The sequence below is a fragment of the Dendrobates tinctorius genome, unplaced genomic scaffold (genome assembly GCF_039654945.1).
Source record: "Dendrobates tinctorius isolate UK_male_01 unplaced genomic scaffold, ASM3965494v1 ptg000057l, whole genome shotgun sequence".
Taxonomy (NCBI): Eukaryota; Metazoa; Chordata; class Amphibia; order Anura; family Dendrobatidae; genus Dendrobates; species Dendrobates tinctorius.
In genome coordinates this window covers 7,383,606-7,407,864 of record NW_027361725.1, presented here as the reverse complement: position 1 = coordinate 7,407,864, position 24,259 = coordinate 7,383,606, and the positions used below count along the sequence as shown (strand labels likewise).

At 45.8% G+C, this 24,259-nt stretch overlaps 1 long non-coding RNA gene across 1 annotated transcript; it reads right to left on the bottom strand.

Annotated features, from left to right (window-relative positions):
- Window positions 1-13,999: 13,999 nt before the first annotated feature.
- LOC141092032 (uncharacterized) lies at window positions 14,000-15,314 on the bottom strand. Its single transcript, XR_012232660.1, has 3 exons — window positions 15,258-15,314; window positions 14,508-14,574; window positions 14,000-14,393 (listed from the first exon to the last, which is right to left on the bottom strand). It is a non-coding gene; the product is annotated as an uncharacterized lncRNA (long non-coding RNA).
- Window positions 15,315-24,259: the final 8,945 nt, after the last annotated feature.

Here is a 24,259-nt window from a genome sequence, read left to right as displayed (position 1 = left end):
AACGACCAATGAGATCCGAGAATACCACGTTGATGAAATTCTGAAATATGGCGGGGGCGTTGGTAAGACCAAACGACATGACTAAATTTTCAAATAGTCCCTCGGTCGTGAGGAACGCGGTTTTCCATTCATCCCCCTCTCGGACCCTTATCAAATTATATGCCCCCCGAAGATCCAGTTTAGAAAACCACTTTGCCCCTGATAGTTGGTTACATAAATCGGGAATCAACGAAAGGGGGTACGTATTCCGTACAGTAATCTGATTAAGCTCCCGGAAGTCGAGACAGGGACGTAACCCCCCATCTTTTTTCTTTACAAAAAAGAAACCTGCCGCCACAGTTGAGACTGAAGGATGTATGTGTCCTTTGCGCAGACTTTCAGCAATGTACTCCTTCATAGCCAAGCGCTCAGGACCGGACAAATTAAACAGACGGGCTTTAGGTAATTTAGCCCCCAGGACCAGCTCAATAGCGCAGTCAAAGGGTCTATGTGGCGGTAACGTCTCGGCCTCGCTTTCGGAGAATACATCTTCGAAGTCCTTCAGGCATTCCGGAATACCTTCCAGCTCGACAGATGATACAGACACAGATTTAACAGGTTCAACCACCAGTGCGGATTTATCACATAACTCAAAATCATTAAACCCCCATTGAACAATCTCCCCCGTTTTCCAGTAAATAACTGGGTTATGGCGTTGTAACCAGGGCATGCCCAACACCAACCCTGAAGGTAGATTGTCCAGCACAAAACAACTTAGGATTTCCACATGAGTAGCTCCCACTCTGAGCGAAAACAAGTCAGACATAAAGCAAATTCCCTCCTTAGTGAGGGGAGAGGAGTCAATGGCCATCACCTTGATCGGAACCTTGAGCCTAACTGTCCCTATCTTGCAGTGTGTGACCAATTGGGAGTCAATGAGATTAATCGATGACCCGCAGTCCCCGAAGGCTGTAGAGGAAAAAGAACTACCGTCCACAAACAGTTCCACAGGCAGTAACACTTTAGAAAACGAGGAAAAGGGTACCTGAGGGTCTGAGTAGTCTCCCCGTTGACTACCCAGACCTAGTCGTTTCCCGCCGACCGGATTTGAAGACGGGCAATCAGGACACTCCCTTTTCCAATGTCCCGTTTTACCTCAGTAAAAGCATAACTGCTTGTCCTTCCGGCGTTTCCTCTCCGTATCCTTCAGGGAGAGGGCGCCTACATCCATGAGCTCAGGGGCAGTCTCTTTTCCACTGGGGAACAATAGAGTGTCCATCTGCATCACCCCTCTGGCCCGCAGCCTGCGGTCCATCCGGACTGCCTGGGTCATGGCGTCCTCGAGAGAGTTAGGTGGGGGATGTAAAGCCAAGGCATCCTGCAGCCGCTCGGACAAGCCTCTGCGAAAGAGTCCTCGGAGTGCGGCGTCGTTCCAAGAGACCTCTGCGGCCCAGCGGCGGAATTCAGTACAAAACCACTCAGCTGAGTGTTTCCCCTGACAGACACTCATCACCATGTCCTCTGCCAATCGCACTCGGTCAGGCTCATCATAAATGTGCCCAAGGGCCTCAAAAAATGCATTCACAGACACTCTCTCAGGGGCAGTGGGAGAGAGGGAGAAAGCCCAAGATTGTGGGGACCCTCTTAATAGAGACATAACGACCCCAACCTTCTGACTTTCGTCCCCAGAGGAACGTGGTCTCAAACTAAAAAAAAGTTTGCACCCCTCCATGAAGACCCTGAACTCCTTTTTGTTTCCAGAAAAAAAGTCAGGCAGTTTAACAGGTGGTTCTGGGGACACCAAAACAACATCAATCGCCCCAGCCCCCAGAGACCCAGCAGCTAGAGCTCCCCGCACTGTCTCAGAAACCTGCTGCTGAGAACGAGCCAGAGCTTGCTGCTCCAGGGATAAACCCTGAAACATCTGACTCAGACTTTTCATCTGGTCAGCCAGAGACTGTATGGAATCCATAACTCTCTGCATAAAAAAACCCCAAGAAACTTAATGGTCAGTTATAATGTCAGGGTCCTGACAGCGCCGGTGTACAGCCTCCGCTAAGCAGGGACTCACCCGCACCGCAGGGACCCCTGGGGACAAGAACAGCCGGAAAATAAAGATGCACGGGACCTGAATGTAGAAGTTTAGAAAGCAGGCACAGGACCTACGGTCATGTGAACGGTCATGTGACTGCAAGGGGGTGGGGCTTAGCGTCCTGCTTTCAGAGGAGGAAGAAAACTCAGAGTCGGGCAAAGCAGAGGTCAAGCACAATACAGACAAGCGAGGTACAGGAGGGATAAACAGATGGAAGGTCAGACAAATCCAAGGGTCATACACAAGATATCAATACAGTACCAGGGATGAGACAGAACGGACAGTCAGGGCCAAGCAGAGATCAAAAACCAAACGGACATAGAAGGTACCAAGCAGAATCCAAAGCGATATCCAGAGAAGAGACCGAGTCATACACAGAGAATCAAGCAACCAGAACACAGCACTAACACACTCAGGGGTCACAACACAATGCCAAGGGCGAAAGTATAACTGACGGGGGATGGGAGCTTCCTGAGGCTATAAGAAGCCTCCCCAGAACCAATGAATGGCCACCATAATAGGTCCCAGGTGTGCAGGTGAGAGCAGATCAGAACATTAACCCCAGAAGTGCCGGTCACCCAGCACTGGTATCAAGACAGGTCCTACCCCTACGCCGTCCTTCCGCTCAATGGATGTGCATAACTCCTGGAGGACATTCATATACTGGGTAATGGTCTCGCCCTCTCCCTGCATTCTACTGAACAACCAGGTCTTCAACTCCCCCACCTTTGTTGGATCCCCATGGGTCTCTTCTAGAATCCGCAAGACCCGAGCAAAAGTGTTGCGGTGTCCCGGGGGCCTCAACACTACTGAATCTCAGGCCTCCCCATCTAATGCCATGATGGCTACCTCGGCTTCCAGGTCAGGGGTCATCGGATGCATTCGGAAGAGCCCTCGCATTCTCTGTCCAGCTGCCGGAGAACCTAGGCAGGTTGCTTAGCATAGCCCCCAAAGAAATGCTGGACCGGGGCCTCCGTTATTTGCTGAATCTACGGCCCCACGTTGATCTGGGGCATCGTCGTCTGCGCTCGGAGACTGCATCCTGCCGACTACGCCAAATGTGGTCATGACATGTACGAGGGATGCAGTGACGAGCCGCGAGACGGATTTTGCTTTTAGTAATAACTTTTATGGTTTGATGCCGGTAGGGCTATCCTAAGCAACCACACAAAATAACAGAACTTGTCCTCGTAGGGACTCAGTACAGACAAACACTGGTTATAAGAACACGACTACTCCGGCAAAGGCCGGTCACTATAGGGTTGCGGTATGGCCGGCTACGGGTCCTTAAATATGTGGTGTCATTTATCCATCCTGAAGTCCCTCGGCGTCCTGGACGATGGTGCTTCGGCGTTGCAGCCGCTGGGCCCAGCAACTGAGGATTTGGCGTAGTCTTCAGGCGTACCGACGCCCAGGCGAAGCAGGGGCACAACAGGCCCTAGAAAGGTTCTTTGGCGGGATGTCAGCCGACAAAGGCAGTGGGACACAGCTTGGGGGTTGGAGAGTCGAGGCCGCATCCCCTGAATGGGAGCAGGCAGTGGCGGGGCTGAGTGGCGGTTGGTAGGCCACTGGCGCAGCCAGCATTTGCACTAGGGGACCCGTGGCGGGCGACGGCCCAGCCCTTGCCACGGACTGAAGCGGGTGCAAGCGGCAATGGACAAGCCGCAGCCGCGGTCGGGAGTGGAACGGCAGCGGCTGTGTCTCTAGTGAGGCGGCAACGCCCGCGGGTTGGAGTGAAGTAGCGATCTTCTGTCGGTCGGCTTGGCGCCGTCTCTCTGCAGTCCACCGTGAGCCTCCCTCCTGTAGCTGTCCTCCTCTCTGGTTTCTGCTCGGGTCTCATTGGCGCTCCCACGGTCTCCTGCTCCTTCTCTCCCGTTCTGCTGACTCACTCTGACTGGCGTGCTCCACCCCTTTTATACCGGCTCCTCCCCCTACCGTTCTGTCAGTCTCAGCGGTCCATCCCCTAATTCTGCTCCCCGGGAAACAGGTTCCCTAGGAACTTAGAGGACAGTCCCCTTGGTTCCGGCCCGGACACTCGGCGGGGGCCCTTCCTCCTACACCTAGCCACATCTCGCAGCAAGCAGTTATCACTTCTGGGAAGAATGAAAATTGTCGACTGATAGATCAACAGCTTTACTCAACAAAAGGCAATGAACTTGAAGGTTGCAAACTTTTACAGAAACTTTAAAGCAACAATTGTTTTGAACAGAGATAGACAATTTGGTGGCCTGACACCTGCTACACTTTACTGGCATTTGTCACAGCCTGCTGGCAATCTCTTCAGCAGCTTCTCCTCCACGTTGCCAAAGTCTTATAGTCAGTATGCACACATTTGTGATGACCGTCAAAGCCCTTCTTTTGGTTGCCTTAGGCTGGTTTCACACTAGCGGTTTTTAACGCAGCGCATCGTGCGCGTACATGCGCATGCGTCCTGATCCCCTATCTTTAACATTGGGCGCATGGTCTAGCGCTTGCACGCGTTCGTATGCGTTTTGTGCGCATGCGGTTTTTTGTGGTGTGCACCCAGGCGCGCTGGACGCAACCTGTTGCATTTTTGGTCTGTCCGACCTGTCTCAAAAAAAGTATGCGCACGCGTGCGCACGTAATGCGACGAAATAACACATTACAGCCTATGGGAACGCAGACGTGCGCATGGACATGCGCACGTCAGCGTTTAAGATCGCATGCGTTTTAAGAGTCAATATGGCTACAAACTGGTTAAAATGCATGCGCATTAAATAAGCAAACGCATGCAAAACGCTTGATGCGTTTTTTGTATGCGTTTGGACTGCGCACGCAGCGCAAAAAAACGCTAGTGTGAAAGTAGCCTTTGGAAGAAATGCCCCACATTAAGTTGTCTGGTAATTTGTTACCACGTATTAGTCTCTCATGCTCAGGCATGCTCAAACACCAGTCTCTTAACTATTTCTACTGTGGCATCTTCACACATAGGCAATAACTTTCAGATAGCTTCTGATTTGGCTATATCTGCTGATGCACTATAAACTAGCAGTAATTAACTTGACTCTGTAGTGGCAATACACACTCTTTTTCTGTAGTAGTGGTACTTTCTCATTCTAGTAGGCCAGTCTCCTTCACCTGAAATTAACTATACCGACAACAGCTCAAGCTGAATACTTTGTACAGGCTCCTCCATACTAGGACTTGAGGTAGTGCACTTTTATAGTGAGTGCTACTCACCCCCACTTGTTATTTAGCTATGGTGCAGACATTTCTCTGCTGTTGCACATTTCTCTTCCTTCTGTCTGCTGGCACGTGTCTGACCTCTGGTGGGCTAAAACAAGAATCTTTTATATTGCGGTCTCCACTAAAACATTCACCTTTAGCAAGCAATAAAAAAGTATTAGTTCTTATTTTACCCAAATCACTCCCTGTATGATTATTAGAAGGGCACAGGTACATAAAAAGGAAATTCTTTAAGACAAAGATACTAGAAATATAGACAGTGGTTGTGGATAATGCTATGGAATATATTTAATGTACATGGATAAACATCAAATAGACAGACATTCACTTAATTAGGTAAAGGACATGTATACTTTTGCAACTATTTTTATTGCTTCAATGCAAGTAAAACAAAGCAAAAAAAAAAAGTATGCTCTGAAAAATCCTGAGTAGAAATCTTCAACTATTTTGAGTATGCTTCCATATTAATATGTGTGTTTCAATGGTAACAGAGTACAAATTATAAGGAGGTATTCACACTTTCATTTTTGCATGCATTTTATAAAGCAAAAGCTATAAAGATAAAAGAAACCACAAAAGCGCGCCCATAGGGCTTTACCAGATATAATAAGTAAAATTTGAATTGTTCAGGGTACTCACCCTCAAAGGTTGTGTAGCACCACAACTACTAAATACGCTCAATCCCATATAATGAAGCTGCAGCAGGAGGGTGTAGACAGACAGCGTCTGCTTCCATTACTCAAAGAGGAGATCCCAAAAGGGAAAAAAAAAAAAAAAACACCTGGTTCCTGCGCTGCTATACTTCAACCCTCAAATGGAGGAAATCCAGTCGATTCTAGGAGTAGGTTCCAATATCAATGCTTTATTTCATGGTACATACAAGGCCAACGCGTTTCGAGGTCCATTCCATGACCTCTTCCTCAGGTCAGATGTACAAGGATGAAGACAAATCAAAGGTTGACGGTTTATATCATATCGGGGTTAATTACCCTGCTGGTCACAAAGAGGAAGCTGTCGGGTGGAGTAACCAAATGCAAATACATAAACATTTCATTACAAAACGAACCAATATTAAAAGACACAATAACTTACTCCCCATAAATCACAAATTGGAGTAGATTAAAAAGAAAAAAACAAAACAAAAAAATTTTTTTTACATTTTTAACCCCTTTCTGACATCAGACGTACTATCCCGTCCATGAGACCCGGGCTCCTATGCCCATGGACAGGATACTACGTCTAGCGCGATCAGCGGCGCCCACGTGGTGAGCGCCGCTGTTCGCGGCCGGGTGTCAGCTGATTATCACAGCTGACACCCGGCCCCGACACGTTAACCCCTTGCACACCGCGATCAAACACGATCGCAGTGTACCAGGGGTTAAAGGGAAGCATCGGCAGGGAGGGGGCTCCCTCCGTGCTTCCCTGAGCCCCCCACAGCAGCGCAATGTCCGTGGTACCGCTGAAAACGTCATCTTGTCCCGCAAAAAACGAGCTGCATCATCAGCGAAAAAATTAAAAAGTTATAGCTCGCAGAATAAAGCAATGCAAAAATAATTATTTTTTATATAAAATAGTTTTCATTGCATAAAACTGACAAAACATAAAAAAAGACCTAAATGAGGTATCGCTGTAACCGTACCGACCCGAAGAATAAAACCGCTTTATCAATTTTACCGCACGCGGAACGGTGTAAACGCACCCCCAAAAGAAATTCATGAAACGCTGGTTTTTGTTCATTCTGCGTCCCAAAAATCGGAATAAAAAGCGATCAAAAAAGTCACGTGCCCGAAAATGGTACCAATAAAAACGTCAACTTGTCCCGCAAAAAATAAGACCTCACATGACTCGGTGGGTCAAAATACGGAAAAATTATAGCTCTCAATATGTGGTGATGCAAAAACTATTTTTACAATAAAAAGCATCTTTTAGCGTATGACAGCTGCCAAACATAAAAACCCGCTATAAATAGTAAATCAAACCCCCGTTATCACCCCCTTAGGGAAAAAAAATTAAAAGAAAATGTATTTATTTCCATTTTCCCATTAGGGTTAGGGCTAGGGTTAGGGCCAGGGCTAGGGTTAGGGTTAGGGCTAGGGCTAGGGCTAGGGTTAGGGCTAGGGCTAGGGCTAGGGTTAGGGCTAGGGTTAGGGTTAGGGCTGAGATTAGAGTTAGGGGCGTGTTGGCATTAGGGTTGGAGTTAGAATTGGGGGATTCCACTGTTTGGGCACATCAGGTGCTCTCCAAATGCAGCATGGCGTCTGATCTCAATTCCAGCCAATTCTGAGTTGAAAAAGTCAAATGGTGCTCCTTCCCTTCCAAGCTCTGCCATGCGCCCAAACAGTGTTTTACCCCCACATGTAGGGTATCAGCCTACTAAGGACAAATTGCAAAACAACTTTTGGGGTCCAATATCTCCTGTTATTCTTAGAAAAATAAAAAATTGGGGGCAAAAATATCATTTTTGTGGAAAAAAATGATTTTTTTATTTTCACGCCCGGGCGTTATAAACTTCTGTGAAGCACTTGGGGGTTCAAAGTGCTCACCACACATCTAGATAAGTTCCGTGGGGGGTCTAGTGTCCAAAATGGGGAAACCTGTGGGGAGTTTCAATAGTTTAGGTACATCAGGGGCTCTATAAACGCACATGACACCCGCAGACCATTCCAACAAAGTCTGCATTCCAAAACGTCACTACTTCCCTTCCGAGTCCCGACGTGTGTCCATACAGTAGTTTTCTCCCACATATGGGGTGTCAGCGTACTCAGGACAAATTGGACAACAACTTTTGGGGTTCAATTTCTCCTGTTACCCTTGTTAAAATAAAAAAATTAGGGACTAATTGATCATGTTTGTGGAAAAAATACAATTTTTTTATTTTCATGCCCGGGCATTATAAACTTCTGTGAAGCCCTTGGGGGTTCAAAGTGCTCACCACACATCTAGATAAGTTCCGTGGGGGGTCTAGTGTCCAAAATGGGGTCATTTGTGGGGAGTTTCAATAGTTTAGGTACATCAGGGGCTCTCCAAACGCACATGACACCCGCAAACCATTCCATCAAAGTCTGCATTCCAAAACGTCACTACTTCCCTTCCGAGCCCCGACGTGTGCCCATACAGTAGTTTTCTCCCACATATGGGGTGTCAGCGTACTCAGGACAAATTGGACAACAACTTTTGGGGTTCAATTTCTCCTGTTACCCTTGGGAAAATAAAAAAATTGGGGACTAATTAATCATGTTTGTGGAAAAAATACGAATTTTTTATTTTCACGCCCGGGCGTTATAAACCTCTGTGAAGCACTGGGGGGTTCAAAGTTCTCACCACACATCTAGATAAGTTCCTTGGGGGGTCTAGTTTCCAAAATGGTGTCATTTGTGGGGGGTTTCCACTGTTTTCATACATCAGGGGTTTTCCAATCGCGACATGTTATCCGATCTCAATTCCAGCCAAAAACGTCAAATGACGCTGCTTCCCTTCCGAGCTCTGCCATGCGCCCAAATAGTGGTTTACCCCCACATGTGGGGTATCAGCGTACTCAGGACAAATTGCACAATAACTTTTAGGGTCCTGTTACCCTTGGAAAAATAAAAATTGGGGGTGAAAAGATCATTTTTGTGGAAAAAATAAGATTTTTTTTATTGTACCGCTGTACGTTATAAACTTCTGTGAAGCCCTTGTGGGTTCAAAGTTCTCACCACATATCTAGATAAGTTCCTTGGGGGGTCTGTCTAGTTTCCCAAATGGGGTCACTTGTGGGGGGTTTCCACTGTTTAGGTACATCAGGGGCTCTCCAAACGTGACATGGCGTCCGATCTGAATTCCAGCCAATTTTGCATTGAAAAAGTCAAATGGCGCTCCTTCCCTTCTGAGCTCTGCCATGCGCCGAAACAGTGGTTCCCCCCACATATCAGGTATCAGCGTACTCAGGACAAATTGCACAATAACTTTTGCTGTCCAATTTCTCCTGTTACTCTTGGTAAAATTAAAAAAATTGAACCAGAAATATTTTTTTTGTGGAAAAAAGTTAGATGTTCATTTTTTTTAAATATTCAAAAAATTCCTGTGATGCATCTAAAGAGTTAATAAACTTCTTGAATGTGGTTTTGAGCACCTTAAGCGGTGCAGTTTTTAGAATGGTGTCACTTTTGGGTATTTTCTATCATATAGACCCCTCAAACTGGCTTCAAATGTGATGTGGTCCGTAAAAATAAAATGGTGTTGCAAAAATGAGAAATCGCTGGTCAATTTTTAACCCTTATAAACTTCCTAACAAAGAAAAATTTTGGTTCCAAATTTGAGCTGATGTAAAGTAAACATGTGGGAAATATTACTTATCAAGTTTTTTGTGTGCCGTATCTCTGTGATTTCAGGGCATAAAAATTCAAAGTTGGAAAATTGCGAAATTTTTGCCAAATTTCCATTTTTTCACAAATAAACGCAAGTTATTTGAATGAAATTTTACCACTATCATGAAGTACAATGTGTCACGAGAAAACAATGTCAGAATCACCAGGATCCATGGAAGCGTTCCAGAGTTATGACCTCATAAAGGGACAGTGGTCAGAATTGTAAAAATTGGCCCGGTCATGAATGTGCAAACCACCCTTGGGGGTGAAGGGGTTAAAGAGAAATAAAAAAAAACAAACAAACAAAAAAAAACTTCTCTTACCAGAATCAAACCTATAAGGTTGTGGGACTAAAAGTATGTATGTGAACTAAAATCATCCACTTTAACTAGTAGTGCTATAGGCACACTATTAAATTAGACTAAAAAGAGCCATCTATTTAAGATAAAAAGTGAGCATTATATACACAGAAAACCAAGACCGTGCATAACCAGACTGGTTTTCCACTTAGGCTATGTGCAAATGTTGCGGATTCCGCTGTGGGTTTTTCCACGCGGAAACGCAGGTAAAACCGCAGGTAAAGTTACCTGCGGTTTTCCTGCGGTTTGGTCTGCGGTTTTGCCCTGCGGTTTCACACCTCTACTATGGTAAAGGTATGAAACCGCTGCGGAATCCGCACAAACAATTGACATGCTGCGGTTTGTAAACTGCGGAAAAATCCGCACCGTCAGCACAGCGTTTTTGAAACCCCATAGGGTTTCATTGTACTGTACATGGTAAGCGGAACTGCTGCGTTTCCGCAGGGCCAAAACCGCTGTGGAAACGCAGCAGAATCCGCAACGTGTGCACATAGCCTTACAGTACTAACATAAGAAGTCAGGAAACCTTTTCAGAGTGACAGAAAAATAAACGCATCTGAGAAGAAATTTCACTCGAAAATATCGCACACCTCATTGAGGCCATTTGGATTTATGGTATTCAACCTATAAATCCAGTAGATTTCTCTTCTACACAAAGCCTGGAATCTGTTAGGGTTATTAGAATCAACTCGGTCAATAGGTAAAAACCGCAAACCCGAAAAATCCCGTCCATGTGTGATAGCACAGTGTCTGGACAGGCCGTGCTTCATAAAGCCTTTTTTGACATTGTGACGATGTGCATTACTTCTCTTTCTTAATGTTTGTGTTGTCCGCCCTATATACTGCTTATTGCAGCTGCACTGTATCAAATAAATGACAAAGTCCGACTCGCAGGACAACCTTTCACATATGGGAAAGGATTCATTGGTGGAGGTAGAGCTGAAAGAGGGCATATTATGAGTGATGCCTTTACAACAATGGCATTTCAGTTCCCCACACCGAAACACTCCAACATTACTAGCTATTTTAATATTCACAGAGGGATTCAGGGTTTTTTCCTTCAAACGACTGGGGGCTAATATATGTCTGATCGTGGGAGCCCTCCTATAGGTGACCCTGGGGTTCTCCGGCAAGAACTTCCCCAAAATGGGATCACTGCGGAGGATGTGCCAATTCCTCCTTAATATATTTTTTCATTTGTTTGTGGCACTTATTAAATGTAGTTAAAAAATTAAACGAGAAGTCCCCCTCCTCTCGGCTCTTTTTCTTTGTAAGCAGCGTTTCCTGATTACACTCAGTCTGTACATGTCTGAGGGAATTTTCAATAAGTTTTTTTGGATAGTTTTGTGCATAAAACCTTTTTTTTTTTAAAATCAGCCTGCTCCAAATAATCTTTCTCCTCAGTACAATTCCTCCTAATTCTCTTAAACTGATTTACTGGTATATTGAAAACCCATTTAAAATAATGCCCGCTTCCAAAATGTAAAAAAACTATTAGCGTCCACCTTCTTAAAAAACGTCTTAGTGTGAATACTGCAGGATTCAATAAATAAATTTAAATCCAAAAAATCAATGGCAGTATCACTAAAATGTGGAGTAAAATTAAAACCCCATTTGTTAGAATTAAGATGATCAATAAAAACACCAAGGTTATTGTGCCGATTATCCCAAATTAAAATTCATCAATAAAGCGCTTATAAAAAATGATCTCGTTTTTAAAAACAGAATTCTCTATAAAAATGTTCTCAAAACGTCCCATAACAAGATTAGCAATGGTTGGTGCTACTTTAGATCCCATAGCCACACCCGTTAATTGATGATAAAAAACACCCAAGAAGGTAAAGAAATCATTTTTCATGAATAATGAAATACCCTTATATATAAAAGTTCTTTGGGGGGCCGAAAGCCGATCATCAGACTCCAAATAAAATAGTAAACAAGATAGAGCTACATCCTGTTGGATATTTGAATAAAGTGCTGTAATATCGAGAGTCACAAATATATATGAATCCTTCCATTGTACAGTCTTCAGAAGCTGAATCAAGTGAGCTGAGTCCCTTAAAAAACTAGGTAATGTAAAAACATGGATTTTCATCACAGAATCAATATATTCAGCCAATCCGTTATAAATAGAACCAATGCTAGATATAATGGGCCTGCCTGGGGGGTTATTAAGATCTTTATGTATCTAGGGGAGATGATAAAAAAAAAGGAATATTCGGGTTTTTTACCATTAAAAACCTCCCCTCTTTCTCATTAAGGATACCATCTTTTTTTGCATTTTTTATAAATGATAAATACTCCTTTAGAATATTAGTACCAGGATAAGATTTTACTTTCAAATAAAAATTTGAGTCTGATAAAATTCTAAACGCCTCTTGGCAGTAAATATTAAAATCTTGTATAACAATCCCCCCACCCTTCTCTGCTGGGCGTATAACTATTTCACGATTGTTTGCCAGATTTTTCAGTGCCATTTTCTCTAATCTAGTCAGGTTACATTTTTTATCATTGAAATTTTTCAAGGATTTAAATTCCTTCAATATCAGATCCCCAAATACATTAATAAAACTCCCCATATTCTCTGTAGGAAAAAATTCTGATTTAGGTTTCACATCCACATGTAAATGAATATCAGAAACCAGGGTCAATGTTTCTTTTCATACTTTTAAAGCACAGCCTGTCCAGACACTGCGCTATCATACAAGGACGGGATTTTTCGGGTTTGCGGTTTTTACCTATTGACCGAGTTGATTCTAATACCCCTAACAGACTCCAGGCTTTGTGTAAAAGAGAAATCTACTGGATTTATAGGTTGAATACCATAAATCCAAATGGACTCAATGAGGTGTGCGATATTTTCGAGTGAAATTTCTTCTCAGATGCGTTTATTTTTCTGTCACTCTGAAAAGGTTTCCTGACTTCTTATGTTAGTACTGTAAGTGGAAAACCAGTCTGGTTCTTCACGGTCTTGGTTTTCTGTGTATATAATGTTCTCTTTTTATCTTAAATAGATGGCTCTTTTTAGTCCAATATAATAGTGTGCCTATAGCACTACTAGTTAAAGTGGATGATTTTAGTTCACATACATACTTTTAGTCCCACAACCTCATAGGTTTGATTCTGGTAAGAGAAGTTTTTTTTTTTTCTCTTTAAAAATTAATTTATTTTTTTTTCTTTTTAATCTAGTCCAATTTGTGATTTATGGGGAGTAAGTTATTGTTGTCTTTTATTATTGGTTCGTTTTGTAATGAAATGTTTATGTATTTGCATTTGGTTACTCCTCCCCACAGCTTCCTCTTTGTGACCAGCAGGGTAATTAACCCCGATATGATATAAACCGTCAACCTTTGATTTGTCTTCATCCTTGTGCTACCCCTGTAAAACCTGTCTTATGCTTGTATCCTGGTATGATGAGGATGTGCCTGTTGCAACCCTACTGATTGACTCGTAGCTCTGCTGCCTATCCCATATCCATTATCCTATAACCCTGGACCTGTGCTTCTATCCAGTGCCCTGCATCTGTGGTTGTAATAAGCTGCTCTTCTGTGACTGCTTATTCACTTCTGCTATTCATGTGCAAACTCATCTCAGCTGGGATCCTGTGTTATGTCTCCTGAACGTTGCATCCATCTCAATCCAGAGACTGCACCAAAATCCTAAAATCTGCATTTAATGTTTTATACCTTTTCTATTTCTGATTTTTTTGTTTGATTATTACAGTTTGTTATTACAGGTCATTTTACCTGCGGATTTAGCAAAATCCACGTGGAAAAATCCGCAGCAGCATCTGCAATGTGTGCACATAGCCTAACATACACTCTGTGGCGTTTCATTCTTCAGTGAGACTTGCACCCATTCCCTCCACATGTTGTTTGGGTTCTTAAGAAGTAGTGAACAGATAGAAGGAAATATGACTGAAAAATCCGACTACTCAAGGGTTCTTTGTAGTCTGTAACCATGGATACTTATACATCTGGAAATAAGCTGCATACGGTACATCAAACGGCCAAACGGCAGGTGTATCCATAAGGGTTAGCAAAGTTGCATGAAAAAATTGGTTGCAATGGCAGACATTCCCCTTACATGCTTGGGACTACATAACGACTTTTAGTTGAAGACAAATTGCAATTGTGATGTGAGTTTTTGGAGGGGAAGTTGAAAAAGTGACATTGTCAATTCATGGCAAGAACCACACATCAGTGCAACTTTTTTCCACATGGCTCAGCCTAATATACAAGTCTAGTCTACTTTATTTGCTTTTCCTGAGTTGGTTCTGGGTCGTAGTCTGCAGATCACGCCGTCCATGGGTCGCAGGGTGCCGCTGTCCATGATTCGAAGGTTCTGACCTTCCACAAGCTCAAAATGAAATCTCTGGAGGAGCTTGGCCATGACAACCTTGGCTTCCATCTGAATACAATGAGAACATACATAATTACTCATATCTGATTCATACCCCTCGGATCGTTCTTATATTTGTCCCAGTTGGTGCCTTCATCTTCACTAGAGACGTCCATAACTCACCTGTGCAAAGACTTGACCAATGCAAGAACGTGGTCCCAAAGAGAACGGGAAGTATGAAAAATATGGCCTGTGTGCATAAGGAAAATGAGTTAAAAGCAAGGCAATGTTAATCAGTCTGGGGAAACGCTGGTGACACTTAGACCTTGGTAACCAAACATTATAGGGGCTAAGCATTTCACAGTGTATTGGGCCCCTCAAAGATAGAGGCGTTCTTTGTAGCCAGCCTGAAGATTAAAGAAGTAGCTCACCACTGCATTTTTTTAAATGATTCAAAATGCTCAAAAATAAAATTAAATTCAGTATGGTCACCTTAGAGATCCCGTGCCACTTGTCCTCCAGAGCTGCACAGATCTCCCCTTCAGTCTTTGTTTTTCCTATTTACACATAACAGGCATATGACCACTGCAGTCAATCAATGGCCATGTCGGTCACCAACAGTGATTGGCTGAAGTAGTCACATATACATTTGGCCAAGACAGTACAGTACATACGAAGCCTGCCTCTGTATATCTTATTTTGTCCATATGGACACGTAGCCCATGCAGTTAATCACCAATGGCCAGTGATTGACTGCAGCGGTCACATGCATGTCAAGTACAGATCCAGGCAGCACTAGAAGAGCAAGAAATCAGTAAGGTGGGAAAATCTTTAAGACTGAAGGAACTCCCTTCAATCCCCTGAATATTTGATAATGGATTTTCCCTTAAAAAAATATTAAATATATTATTTAAAGGTAATAAAGGTATTTACTTGGGAGCGTCTGGGTGGAATCTGTCTGGATTGAATACAAGAGAGTCTGGAAAAAAAACCACTTCATTGTTCCCATGATGTGTGAGTTAAACAGAAGGAGAAAAGATGAAAATAAGAAGATAATCAAAATAATCATAAAAAATATACAGCAAACAGTATATATATATATATATATATATATATATATATACAGTGTATACAGTGTATATATATATATATACACTGTTTGCAGTACCTGTATGATAACATATTAATGTTATCCCCTTGTGTTTTACTCTGTCAACTGTGCTGTCTGCCATATATGTTTGTAATGCACATGTCAGAGGCAGGAACAGAAGGGGTTAATTTAGGGGGCTGAGCCAACAGCCTCTAAGGAAGAGGAAGCTGAGGCTTTCTGGTCAGAGCTCAGGCAGGACTGCCTGAGGCATGATGTGTGTCCCCACTCCTCACCAGGGACAGAAGGGACCCCTTCTGGGGAATATGTGTCTCCTATCTGGGACAGAACTGCCAGGACTGAATGTGTACCTCACCTGAGATTTTTAGCTTCATAGAGCTTACTGGGAGTTTTGCAGCCATGACTGTGACTAGGGACTGAGCAGTAATTCTATGTCTATTGTTTCTTTCTACATCTTCATTATTAAATACAAGTTACCACTGTTTGGCCCTATACAATATGAAGTGTGGTACATCTGGAGGACGCCATTCATCATGGAGAACAACCGCAGAACTGAGGTAACCCACTGTGACCTGGGTCTGGGACCAGAACTGTCATTTTATGTGCAAGGGGCCGGCGTTTGGACTGACTCTGCTGCAGTAGACTCGCCTGCGACTACCACCTCGTGCCACCTTGTTACACCAGGAACATGCATAGTGGCTGTGGACAACTGGATATCCTGGGTAAAATTCGCCATCCCGCACGAGACGTCCTGCAGCTTGGAGGAGCTTGTCCATCTGGTCCAGGTCCAACCCCAGCACCAGCTCGCCAGTCAACAGCAGCAGCTTCAGCAGCAGTAGCGACAGCAGCAGGAGGCGCTAACATGGCAAATGGAACTCCTCGCAGAGGTGGTTCATGGGAGGTTGGTGGTCCCCTTCCCAGCTCCTTGTGATAACTTGTACGTTCAGAAAACGGTAAGACAAACCATGCAAAAAATGACCCCCGGGGGATGATGTGGAAGCCTTTCTGACTGTTTTTGAGAGGGTGGCTGAACGGGAAAAACTTCTGCCAAAGCAGTGGGCAGAGGTGCTCAAAAATGACTTATCCCTCCAGGATGCGAAAGATTACACCAAATTAAAAACTGATATCTTGGCATGCCTGGGAGTAACGATGTCCGTTAGAGCTCAGCAAGTCCACTGCTGGGCATATGCTGGCGACAAACCCCCTCGCTTGCAAAGGTTGGACTTGTTGTGCCTAGTCCAGAAGTGGTTGCAGTCAGAGACTTCCACTATTGCCCAGATGGTCGAGTGGATGGTGATGCACCGATTCACGATTCATCCACTCCCTTCCTAGGCCAATACAGACCAGGGTTACCCAGGATGACCCTTGGAATGCGCACAGCCTGGTTAGCCTGATTGAGAGATACCAGTTTGTTGCGAAATCCCTCAGGAAACCATACATCGCCACTTCCCGTAATGGGATACCCAAAGGGGGTGGGCTTACCATGGAGGGTGGCTAGACCCACAAATGGGGGGCTCGTCAATCCCACTGAGGGGTCCCCTAAGGCTATTATTAAGGATGTGGTCTGTTGGTGATGTCACAATCCTGGACACGTAGCTGCCCAGTGTCATATGTCCCCTGAACCGATAAACTGACGCCTAGGCAGGTGCTGCTCCTATTATTCCTATGCAGCCTGCAGTGTGGACTGTCAACCAGGCAAGGGGCTGCAGTCGTTTACCATGTCAGTCAATGGGGTCATGGTTCTTGGGCTTTTGGATTCTGGCAGTCTAGTGACCCTAATCAGTGCTACACTGTCCCACGAATTTATCCCTAATAAGTTTGTGGGCGTGCATTGCATACACGGAGACGCTAAGGACTAACCTGTAGCCAGAGTGACCATGGGAACATACTGTGGTACTAAGTCCCATGAGGTTGGGGTAGTAAAAAATTTAATACATCCTATCATACTGTTGCGGGATTTTTCACGGTTTTGGAACTTGTGGCAAAAGGGGGTTGCACAGAGTATTACAGACAAAACCCAGGTCCCTCTGGAAGAAACTCTGTCAAAAGTAAAGATGGAGGAGGTTCCCCTTTGTGTCCTCGCTGGAGAGGAGGACGAGATGGTGACAGAGGAGCCCATCTTCACTGAGTTAGAAGTGACTGAAGAGAACTTTGGGACTGCTCAACTTAGAAATCTTACATTGAAGGGGGCGTTTGATAATGTTACTGTATGTAATGGGGTTGCTCAAGAGCTGGGGGCTGATACCAGGTTCCCTCACTTTGGCGATTTGTTGTATCGGGTGACCGAATTGAGGGGAAGTGAGATAGTGGAGCAGCTGTTATTTCCAGGACCCAACTTGTGGAAGTTTTTAGACATGACCCATTTCCATGTTTTGGGGGACATCTTGGGGTGGAGAAAACTCAGGAAAGAGTAATGTAGAGTTTCTATTGGCCAGGATGTTACCGAGAGATCTTAAATTATTGTAGGTCCTGCCCCATCTGTCAGATAACCGCTTTCACTTCTCACTTTCAAAGCCCCTTAGTCGAATTGCCTGTGATAGATGTCCTGCCCCATCTGTCAGATAACCGCTTTCACTTTCCTAGTAGGTCCCTTAGTGAAATCTTCACAGGGCCATGAGTACATCCTAGTGGTCATGGATTATGCGACCCAGTACCCCGAAGCGGTGCCACTAAGGAACTCTTCAGCTAAGAGTATTGCCCGGGAGCTTGTCCATATCTTTGCTAGGACGGGTCTTTATGAGCAAAGTAGAATCCTCCAAATTGCCCAGCTGTGAACCTCAGTTTACCATCCGCAAACCGATGGCCTGGTGGAACGCTTCAATAAGACCTTGAAGTCCATGCTCAGGAAGGTGGTTGCAAAGAATGGTTGAGACTGGGACTATCTACTTTCATTTCTGCTTTTTTCCATCAGAGACGTCCCACAAGCCTCCACTGGCTTCTCGCACTTCGATCTTCTGTACGGTCGACATCTGCGAGGGCTCCTGGACATTGCCAAGGAAACCTGTTTTTGAGCAAGTTGTTCAGTTGCAGGAGAAGATGGCTCATGTGATGCCTATCGTGAAGGAACATCTCCAGACACAGGAAGCACAGGCGGGATTATATAACCGATCAGCAAGGCTGAGGCAAATCCAGCCAGGGGGCCACATGCTAGTGCTTATACCCACGGTGAAGAGAAAGTTACTAGCCAAGTTTCAAGGGCCATATGAGGTGGTGGAAAAACTGGGTGACATGAATTACAAGGTGCAAAAACCGGTTGCAGGAAACCGCACCAGGTGTAAAATGTGAACTTGCTCAAATCATCTTGAGATCGGGAATCACTGGAACCTCCTTGCCTGGGGATCTGTCCTGAAGCCAAAGTGGAGGAGGTCACAATTACTGAGACGCTATCGCCGGGCCAGAAGCAACAGTGTCGAGAACTGATGCTGACCTATTCTCAGAGTTGCCAGGGTGTACACAGGTGGTGGAATACAACGTGTTAACAGAGTCGCATATAAGGGTGAACCTCAAGCCCTATAGAATCCTCAAAGAATGCCAGTAGATAATATCAAAGGAGGTGAAGAGAATACTAGACCTTGGTGTGATAGAGGAGTCAAAGAGTGGATGGTCGAGTCCCATCGTCCATGTGCAGAAGCCCGTTGGCGATTGGCAATTTTGTAAGGATTACAGCAGGCTCAATGAGGTGTCCAGTTTTGATCCGTATCCGATGCCCTATATGGAAGACCTCATTGAGCGACTAGGGCTCTCAAGGTACATCACAACCCTTGACCTGATGAAGGGGTATTGGCAGATACCCATGTCCCAGAGTACCAAGGAGAAGACGGCCTTCTCGACGCCTGATGGATGTTTCCAGTACATCAGAATGCCCTTCAGACTGACTTCGGGGGCCCCAGCTACCTTCCAGAGGGAGATGGATTGGATCTTGGCTCTACATAAGAAATATGCCGCAGCCTACCTTGATGACATTGTTGTCTTCAGCCCTGACTGGAGTAGTCATCTATCAAAGGTACAGGTGATTCTGGATGCATTGAGGAAAGCTAGGTTCACTATAAATCCACAAAAGTGTGCCATAGGGAGAGAAGAGGCCAGGTACTTGGGCTACATCGTTGGGAGAGATGAAGTCAAGCCACAGTTATATAAGATCGAGGCAATTTAAAAGTGGCTGCAACCACTCTCCAAGAAACAAATGAGGGCGTTTCTTGGAATTGTGGGGTATTACCAACATTTTATCCTAAATTTCACCAAAATTGCTGCACCATTAACAGATCTCTTTAAGGGCACCAAGTCGACGATGGTGAAATGAACTTCTGACACAGAGGTGGCATTTCAGGAGCTTAAGTGGTGTCTGTGCAAGCATTCGGTTCTGGTCACACCGGACTTTAGCAATTAATTTGTGGTCCAGACAGATGCTTCAGAAATTCAGGATGGGAGCTGTGCTGTGTCAGGAAATAAATGGAGAAGAGCATCCAATCCTGTATATGAGCCGGAAACTCTCTTCCTGCGAGAAGAACTACAAAATTGTTGAAAAGGAGTGCTTAGCTATGAAGTGGGCCGTCGACACACTGAAGTATTACCTTCTAGGCCATAGGTTTAAGCTAGTATCAGACCATGGCTCTCTGAGATGCTTAAGAGGGAAGAAGGGTAAGAATGCCCAAGTGACTAGGTAGTTCTTAGAGCTTCAAGATTTCAGTTTCCAAATAGAGCATAGGCCAGGGAAGTTACATGGTAACGCGGTTACTCTTTCCCGAATCCCCTGTTTGGTGTCTGAAGGTGTCAAAACCCCTGGCTTTGGGCAGAGGGGGGGAATATGTGACAGGGTCACTGGCACAGTATATGAGAGGAGATATGTGTCACTGCGCATAATGGTGTCAGTGATGTGAAACCAGAGTATTTTTCTGCTGCACACTACGTGTTGTGAGGGTTAAATTAAAGTTGCATACATGAGCTGGTTTTAGGTGGACATCTATAGAGTGGGTGGGAAGATGTTCACGATATCTCCACCTGCAGAGTCGGCACAGCCTTGTGCTAACAGGACCTGTGTGATGTCACAGCCATGAGATCAGTCACATGGTCTGTATTTAATGGCTGGACTTAGCAGGCGTGTGTAATGTCACGTGTGACTGGATACACCGCCTCCAGCAGGGCGAATTTCTATAACACCCGTGACCGTGGATACACCGCCTCCAGCAGGGCGAATTTAAACAGAGTTAAGGGAAACACCGGGGAAACAGTTACAATGGAGGGCCCTGCAATAGGGAATGGGGACCTGGAGACCTCCTGCACTCCCCTGAGTCAGTGTCCCTACACTCCTGATGATCCCTAGGCAGGTTCCGCACCTGGCGACGAGCAGGATACCTCAAATCCCTAGCTCACCCTGCACCTATCCCTTTCTGGTGAATTGGATGGTGCAGAAACTAATCCCACCACTGCACTAATACACACACAAGGAAAGTCACAAACAGGGAAAAACACCACATAGCTTTGCTCTGTTGCTATTGCTTCCAGCAACACCACTACGAGTACAACACCAATACGACACCAGAGTTCAGCTTCACCCCTGAAGCTCGACACCTGAATTCAGCTTCCGCCTGAAGCTATTACACCAGAGCTCCCCTGAGCTGCCAGGAACTCCTCTCTGTAGTTCCTTCCTTCACCCGACTTGGTTGGAAATGAGCATTATCACCAACAGTGAGTGAGACCACCTGCAACTCCTTTATAGGTAGGAGCCAGGGAATCACACCTGCTGCATAATCACGTGCAATAACACTAGCGGCCACCGGGGCAACTAAACTAAAGTAACCAGAGTGTAATGACCCTAATGGCCACCGGGGGCAAAACTAGAACTGAAACAACCACAGTGTAATGACCCTAATGGCCACCGGGGCAAAACTAACTTTAAGCACACAGCTTAAAGGAAAAAAAAAAGGTTACTTGTGCAAAATCTGTCATAATCCAACCTGGATCATGACAGCGTGTTGGTGTGCTGTTTTGGAGAGGAAAGGACGCCAATCTGTGGCTCCAGGTGGAGCTGAAGACACATGGTGGTCTGAGCGGGCAAATCCCTCAGATAATTAAACTTTGCTATACGTTATCTGTTTGTTTTGCCATTATGCCACAAAGGACCTGTTTACTTTGCTGAACCCTGCCATAGTTTATGATGTTACACTATAAACCAGCAGATGATTTAACACAAGAAGCAGCTGAAGGAGTTAACCCCTCACTATATATATTGTGGTGTAGTGATCACTGTGTCCGCTAGGGGGCGATGTGTGGATGTCCGAGGAGAGAGGATGAATGGCAGAGTCATGAATGACCATTATGTATCTCAAGGTGGGTGGCCTTGAGATGGAGACTGGTGTGTGTGTTGATCAGCAGTGATACTGCTGACGTGTTGTGTCAATGTGTCAGGGAGAAGTCTCCAGGTAGCTGGGGAGACGGGCGGACCCAGTTACCTACAAACCCACCCAGGGGGTGTGTTTAAGAACGCTGTTGCAAAGTGTGTGTGAAGGGTTCAAGGACCTGTGATGAGGTCATAGCCATGTGACCCGGTGGGCATGGCTACGGACCATATAAGGTGGCCAGGGTAGGTCACATGTGGTGAATGCAGGGACCCGGTTGGTCCGTTGTGGAAGGTCCCGCTTGGAGATGGGGATTCCTGGCTAACAGCATGTGAAGTGGCTGTGTGTACTGGCTGCCAGCATCTGAGAGTTCCTAGGGGAACGAATGAACATCTGGAGTATGAAGCAGCCGTGAGGAGACCCTGAAAGGGTGAGATAACTTGGTGGCTAGAAAGCCTGTATATGGAACATTGCATAACCTGTATAACTACAAGGTAACAGAGTGGAGCTCTGTCATGGAGGCTATGCTGTTTAAATGAACTTTATGTTGTGGCTGTGGGTTTATGATGCCGGAATAAACAGCATGGAGTTATTGATTTATGGAAAAACCGTGCCGGACGTGATTATTTGGCTGCCAAGCGAGTGATCCCCTATGTGAATGACAGCGTTACCTCACAATTGGTGGAGATTGCAGCGGGCAATATTGTAGCCTTGTTGCTGGGAGCAACGGAAGAGGACTGCAAAATTCAGTGGCTAAGGGCGACGCTGAGCAAGGAGGGCTGACGGTCAAGAAAGCCGTGTAATATGTTGACCGGCCACGTGTGTGAACAGAGCCTGTGACGGCCTGCATTTGGGGAAGCCACTGTCCGGCTGTGGTTCTGGAACCGTGGGGCGGCCTAGTGAGTAAGGCACTGTCTGGATCGGTGAGCCCAGTGCGGCCGCTTCCCCAAGAGAAAGAGACTGGTGATTGCTAGGGTGCCTCTGCGGAGAAGAGGTACCCGAGGACCTGTGTGGCTGACACAGGTAACAGACTGGTGTGTGTGTGGTACTGATCTGGGTCAGTGAGTAAGACTGTGTACCTGGAGGGTTCAGTGAGGAAAGGTCCTGGTGGGTCAGTGTTGGGAGATTCTAGGAGAAAGAATCAGATCCCGGGAGCACGTGGTATGACCATGGACCTGGTGAGGCACGAGTGTTGGGCAGTCTCAGGCGGAGACGGATGTCCTGAAGTGCACCCGCCGAGCCCCTGGACCTGGTGAGTCCGGTGTGTGGGAGGACACTGGGAGGAGGGTCGCTCCCTGAATCGCACCCGGTGCGCCCTGTGTGTTGGACGGTCTCAGGCGGAGATGGAACGTCCTGAATAGCACACAGACAGGACACGTGAGTTTTGTGTGGTGTGCTTTTTTTTTTTCTCCACTCAGCCTGCGGTGGCTCAGTGGGAGTCAAGAAGGTGACAAGCGGCTTCCTGTAACTCGGCGGGGTTACGAAGGAGACAAGCGGCTTCCTGTAACTCGGCGGGGTTACGAAGGGGACAAACGGCTTCCGGTAACTCGGCGGAGTTACGAAGGTGACACCAGCAGCTGTGTGTGAACGGCAGCCGGTGGTGTCAAAGGTCGGTGACAGCAGGAGCTGTGGTGGTGCCAACAAGGACTTGTGTAGTATCGTAAGAGACATAAATTGTGTGGTATGAACTGTGGTCTGAGAAGACCGGTATAACGGACATGGGGAAATCCCGAATGGGGGCGGTGGCCCAAAAGGGGGTGGAGTCCCAAATCGGGGTGGTAGCCCAAAAGGGGGTGGAGTTCCAAAACGGGGTGGTAGCCCAAAAAGAGGTGGAGTCCCAGAGGTGGGCGGTGACCCAAATTGGGGTGGTGGTCCAGAAAGGGGCCGGTGTGGCAAAAGAGGAATCGCAGTGTTCCTGTATGTTGTTTCCAGAATGTGGGATATTCTTTCCAGATGATGACTGGCAGCAAGTGTGTACTGTGATGCTGCATCGGGAAGGAATCTCGGGAAGGTTGGAAAGAGTCAGGTGACTCTGGTAATAACTACTCTCACTTTCTGTCTGATCGAGAAAATGGTCCAGGTTCGCTGTAAACATGGGGTCACGGTGAACTGTGCGGTAGACAGAGTAATGTTTGAGGGGATCAGAGGCAGTGAGTGACAAGGTGCCAGTATACCACCAGGCTTAGTGTATGCCTTGGAGTAGGGCCGGGACTTTGTCAGGTTTGATGACATATCACTGGAGGGTGGAGACGTTCCTACGGTTGGGCTAACTGATACTAAGACGGTGACGGCTACTGACGTGGAGAGGTCAGAGGTAGAAGTGACCGGTAAAAGGGGTACGTCAGCCCAATGGACGGACCTGACATCTCGTGACAGGACTGACGTTGACCTGGTCGATAAGACAGCTGGAGTATTCGCACGGTTAATGGGTAACTGGAGAGATTGCTCGTCAGGTCGGGGTGACTCAGACTCTGGGGTAACTGTGGCTCTGA